The 5,975-nt window shown below is 35.2% G+C and overlaps 1 long non-coding RNA gene across 1 annotated transcript; it reads right to left on the reverse strand.

Annotated features, from left to right (window-relative positions):
• Window positions 1–1,481: 1,481 nt before the first annotated feature.
• Window positions 1,482–5,542, reverse strand: LOC142172938 (uncharacterized). Its single transcript, XR_012702186.1, has 2 exons — window positions 5,097–5,542; window positions 1,482–1,744 (listed from the first exon to the last, which is right to left on the reverse strand). It is a non-coding gene; the product is annotated as an uncharacterized LOC142172938 (long non-coding RNA).
• Between the last annotated feature and the right edge of the window lie 433 nt (window positions 5,543–5,975).

Genomic DNA, 5,975 nt, shown 5'->3' on the forward strand with positions numbered 1-5,975 from the left:
TGAGAAAGTTGTGATAAGTAGGTAGATCTGGAGAGTATGGAGGATCATCTAGCATTGGGTCCGAAGTTTGGGTAAGGGCAACATCTAGGAAGCTAGGTGGTGGCGGGGGTGGTGCCTTCCCAGTCATCCAAGCCTGATACATGTCCGCCATGTGTTGTCTTAATATCTTTACCTCTTCAACCAACCCATTGTCCTGTTCAAACAACTGCTTCCAGGCACCGGTATCAACCAACTCAGTTCTGTTGTTATTTGTCATTGCCTTTTGACTTTATGTTGTAGAGAAGAGTTACCACTTTAAAAATCACAAACCAACCACCCTTCTGCTATGAATATAACAAAATGAAGACATCACGTTAGCGTTAGGGCATTTAACATAAAATAATCTCACTTTATGTGCAATGTACCTAGCCACAGTTATCGGTTCTAAAATGACTTCGAGGGTACGAAGGTCAGTTGGCATCATCCCAATTTGTTCATTTCAATCCTCTCTTTTCTTTGCTTTTCTAGCACTTGCTTGATCATTTTCCTTCCTCTTTTTTTAATTTCACTCTTTTCTTTCCTTCATTTCTCACATCCCACAATTTCATCTTTTTTTTTTCTCTTTTTTCCCTTTTTCCTTTTTTTTTCTTTTCTTTTAACAATAAAAAAAATGATTCGATCGAACCCTATGTAGGTTGCCTACGTATTATGACGCCGCATGAATCAGATCTTAGCGTAGTTCTGGAAGAACGGGAATAAAGTGAACAAACTAACGTTCTTTTTTCTTTTCTCTTTTTTTTACCTTAAGGACTATTATTATAAGAAAAGGGGAATTAAAGAAGCAATTTTTTTTTGAATTTTCTAGACTTAATGTTTTATAACCTATTGCAAACTCAAGCTTAACGAGCATATAGTTTTTGCTTTTTTTTTTTTTTGAAACAAACACTCTATAGAAAATTATTAAGGAAAAACCCTAGAAGAGAAAACAAAATATTTTTTGATTCTTTTTTTTTAGGAAGAAGATCGAAAGAATAAACCATAGAAAAATATTTTGAATTTTCATTTGATATCCTGATGCAGGATTTTGAAACAAGCAATGAAAAAGATAAAACAACAAGTTTTTGGATTTCAATTTGATTGCCTAAAGGAAGAAACTTTAAACAAAAGATAAAGTATGTTCTTTTTTCTTCTATGTACAATATTCTAAAGTTCTTGGGAAAATAAAAGAATATTTTTTTTATTTTTCATTAATTTCCCAAAGAAGAACCTCAAAAGAAAATCTTTTTGGATTTTTGAGATAATGCCTTAAAGAAAACTTTTAAAAAGGTACTAAAAGGAAATTCTTTTTTTTTTTTGAATTTTGGTCCTAATATAGTAAAGGGAATATAAAAATAATTTTTATTTAAGTCCTAGATATTAATTGCCTAAAGGAAAAACCACCTCCAAAATACTTTTTTTCATTCCTACAATTAGTATTCTAAAGAAAATTCCTAACGGAAATATAAAACGCAATTTTTTTTTTGGATTTTTGATTCATTACACATCCTTTTAAATGCAAAATAGAAAGTACAATAATAATAATAAAACTCGACATTACTATACAAAACTAAAAGGTAAAAGACGACATAAAATAAAAAAAATAAAAAAACAAACTCAAAACATAAAAAGAAAAGAAAATCTTCTTTTAATCCACTCCTGAATGAACGAACTTGACTAGATGTTCTGGGGTTCTGTCATACTCAAACTCCGATAAGTAAATCCACGCCTGTATGAGAAAATTAAAACACAATAGGTTAAAGACCTAGAGCGCTATGTGAGATAATAACCCTTCCTGTTGGAAACATGCAAGACATGATTTAGGCTATTTTTGCAAAATGACTTATTTGGCCAAAAGATGGCTAGAAGTGCAAAATTTGGCTATGACCCCGCAAAGCCAAGAACCTAAGATTTACTAGGAAGACTGAACCCTATGTGGGTTGCATACGTATCACGCCCCGAAAGACGAGAATCAGGTATACACAGTTCGGGCAGATTAGATACGGGCGAGAATTAAAAAAAACAACTAATTTAGAGAAAATATATTTTTTTTTTGTCTTTTTTTAAAAAAAATGGTGAGACATGTAACTATTTTTGGATTTTTTGATTTTTTTTTTTGATTTTCTGATTTACGGAAAATGATGAAAAAGTGCAAAATCTCTTTTTTTAACAAGAATGTGACAGAAAATATAATTGGGCCCCACTCGCTTTATCTTCACACTTCAACCTCTTTTTCTTTTTCTTTTTCATTTGCCCTAAACTATCATTAGTCTGCCAAATGACCCTTTTACCCTTGAAGAAATGCAACATGTAACACATAGGATGCATCAAGATGGTCTGTTATTTTGGGTACACCTGTCCTAGACGGACCCAACCCTTGTGTTGAGTCCCAAAGTTAGATGCACGTGATGTAAACAAGCGTTCCTACTAGGGATCCAACATGAGGCTGAGTTATTCTAGGTTCAAAACCTAGGTATGTGTTCTAAACTGTGTACCCGAGCGGACAATTCGAGCCGAGGAAGGGGCTACGTACCAGGAACCAAAAGGCCATCCAGCTTAGTAACTTGTCCGAGCCTCTTTCTTATTTCAAGGTATGACACTAACAGAATAAGGAGTCACGGCCAGTGTGCACATCCCCGAAGATGAGAAGAGAAGGGTTTCGTAGCAGTTTATATACAGTTCAGATAATATCAAAGCGGTAAAAATAACATTTAGCACATTAGGCCCAAACATGTAATAAAATCAGATAACAGATAAAACCAAATATAACAATTTATCTAAGCTCGAATTCTGAACCCTGAACCAGAGATTCTGGGTTCTTGTCCCCATCAGAGTCGCCAGAGCTGTCACACCTCCTTTTTTACTACCCCGTAAAGGGGTATATAAGGGAGTTTTTTCCAACTTAAAGTGACAATCGAAATAGGATTATTTTTATTAAAAATTCAGAGTCGCCACTTGGGATAATTTTATGGTGTCCCAAGTCACCGGTTCAAATCCCGAATCAAGGAAAAGATTGACTCTGTTTTATTGTCTGCGAAGACAGAAATCCAGGTAAGGAATTCTGTTAACCCGGGACAAGGTGTTAGGCATTCCCGGATTCCGTGGTTTTAGCACGGTCGCTCAACTGTTATAATTGGACTACTATCTGATTTTAATACATGTTTTAGCCTATGGTGCAATTTTAGCTTTATAACCACTTTAAGCCATTTTTAAAGAAAGATTTGCAACGTCATTTAAAATATGTCTTGAACCACGTCACATAAATACACCCGCAGTCTGCAACACATTTTATATAACATTGTTGAGTTTTAGATTTGGATCACATAAATGCGCACCCAAGTTTAGGAAAGTAATTTTAAACTAGCGCGCCTAAAGCAGCTACGCACATTCAACTTTGCGAGGGCCATAGAAAATTCAACTAAATAGCACGCCTCGATTTCTAAGTATTCAAGTATTAATTAAGCGAGGGCCATGCATTTTGAGATTTTATTTGGCATGGCATTCCTCAAATTATTCCCAAAGATTATACTCAACTAAAGCAAACTATGAATGTTCATGATTATTTTTCCGTAAATTTGAGATTATTGCCAGGCCATTGAATTATGGAAGTTGTTGTGGATAGAGTGCTAGATTTTGTCCTATAATCCGAAGCTCATCAAATCTGAATAGTTTGCATTCTGCCACAGGAAAAAACATTTTCACGCAACTAAATTCAATCAATTACTCTACGTAACCAAAGTCCTACATGGTCGCACGTATGGGCTGACCAAATCAAAGGCCCCTACTCTAATATAATTCATAGTCACATGTATGCCCAAAACAAACAGAGAAGAGAATAAACAACAATGAAATATTACCCTTTTATGAATGAACAATTGAAAGTTGACAAGCCAAACAATTCCAAACAACTACCAAGGGAATAATGAAAAAAAACAACGACAGGGAGTTGTTTACACTCATGAGATCGGATCCAACCTATAGACAAGTTCTATTTGATTCCATGGACATTGTTAGTAGGCTTTCCACTGATGCACTCTACAAATAAATGACTCTTTGGAATAGATTGAGCTTCACAGAATATACCACATTGGATCAACACTTAACCCCACTAAGTTAGTCTATCAGCAGTAAGAAACTTGTTTTGAAGCTACAACTACATCATGAATTTAGCCGTAGGTCTATTTTAACAAAGTATGCTATCCCTTTCATTACCATTTGATCTTTATTGAACAAACTCACTCAAACAAACAGGGTCTTGCTAGGAAAAGAAGGCGCAATGGCACAGAGCTCGACTAGCAAATACCAATTAATTTCGAAAGAAACAAATCATGCTACTACACAAGCTTCTACTGAATCCTGTTTGAGAAATTCACTAATAGCATAGGCATACTGGAATCCCGAACACCCCCTAATCCCCTCAAACATGTAAAGTCACAAAGAGCACACATTATCAAGGATAACTTCGGCAATTTCAAACCAGCAGAACGTGCAAAAATGGTCGAGGGATCAGGGAAAGATGAAACCATTCAGTGATTCATGTCGAACATATTGAAACCAAGATAGAAGATACAAGCAGATTAACTTGAATATCAAAGCATATCATATGCAATAGAAGAAGCACGAGAGAAGCTCATCTTATGAAGCGATCGTTCCTTAATAATACGAACAAATACTCAATAACAGGAGTCCTTCTCCATCCTTAATTACTATGGTAATCACTTGGCAATACAGAATACCATGAGTGCATTTAGATCTGAATTTAAATTTGATCAAATCAAGACATAACATGATCAATTACAGGAAACTAACAAGCTAAAACAAAAAAAGAGCATATGATGCCACAATTCTCTTTAGTCCATTTATGGAATACTTCATCGAATAATGAAAGCAATCAACATATATTGCTATGCTAGCACGAGGATGCACAAATTCGATAGAAGAATCATATAAAATGAGTAATGAAATCACAATTTATCTGGAGTTCAATTCCTCCTAACTTAAAAAGAATGAGTTCATGAACAAGTGGAATCCAGTAGGAACCATACGCAATTAAATTCAACTGTGTATAAAATTGTGCTAACCTTTCCTCAATGTGTTAACAAACAAAAACCTCTGACAAGCCGGATAACACAGCAACGAATGTCGAGCCTTGGTGATGAATCAGATCCGCGGATAGAACCTTGAATCAGACTCCTCACTGATCTCTCCTTCTCGTCACTGTTTCTGTGTGTGTGTGTGTGTGTGTTTAAATGTTGGAAAATCAGAGTTTGAGGGTCTTTGATTTTGGAAAATTGGAGGTAGCAGTAGGCCTAGAGGAAGGGAATTTTCGGCTGCCTTTTCTCCTCCTATGGTTCATGGTCGATTTTATGTATGCCTTAGAGATTAGGGTGATGGTTCAGGAAATTCTAGGGTGCAATTTCATGGGTGAGGAAGATCGGATGCTGAAGGGAGTGAGGTTTCGCTGGTGTTTGTTAAGAAGAAGCCATTGAATGGCTCTTCTTCTCCTGTCAAGGGGCGAGATACATGGGGGGTCGGGGGGTCTCTCTATGTGTTTTAATGCGCTCAGCTTTGGCAGAATGTCAGGCTAGCCTATTTTTTGTGTTCTATGTGTTCTTATATTTGAGTCTAGGTTTAGGTTATTATTTTGTGTATTTTGCCAATTAGTCCCTAGGTCTTTTTGTGTTATGTCTATAGGGTATTTTTTATTTGTTTTTATTCCAAAGAAAAGTCTAAAAAGGTCCCTAGGCTTAATGAGTATTGGGTATTGGGCCAAGAATTGGGCTATAAAACTCATAAAATTGTGGTCTAACACATTAATTGACTCCTTTTAAAATAAGATGAAAATATTACACAATGCCAAAGCTAATCCTAATTAATTAAACTAAACATGAAACTATTTTTGTGTTTTCGAAATTATATAAAGATAAAAATAAGATACGATTTTTGTATTTTTTTAAATT

Source organism: Nicotiana tabacum, chromosome 18, assembly GCF_000715075.1.
Source record: "Nicotiana tabacum cultivar K326 chromosome 18, ASM71507v2, whole genome shotgun sequence".
Taxonomy (NCBI): Eukaryota; Viridiplantae; Streptophyta; class Magnoliopsida; order Solanales; family Solanaceae; genus Nicotiana; species Nicotiana tabacum.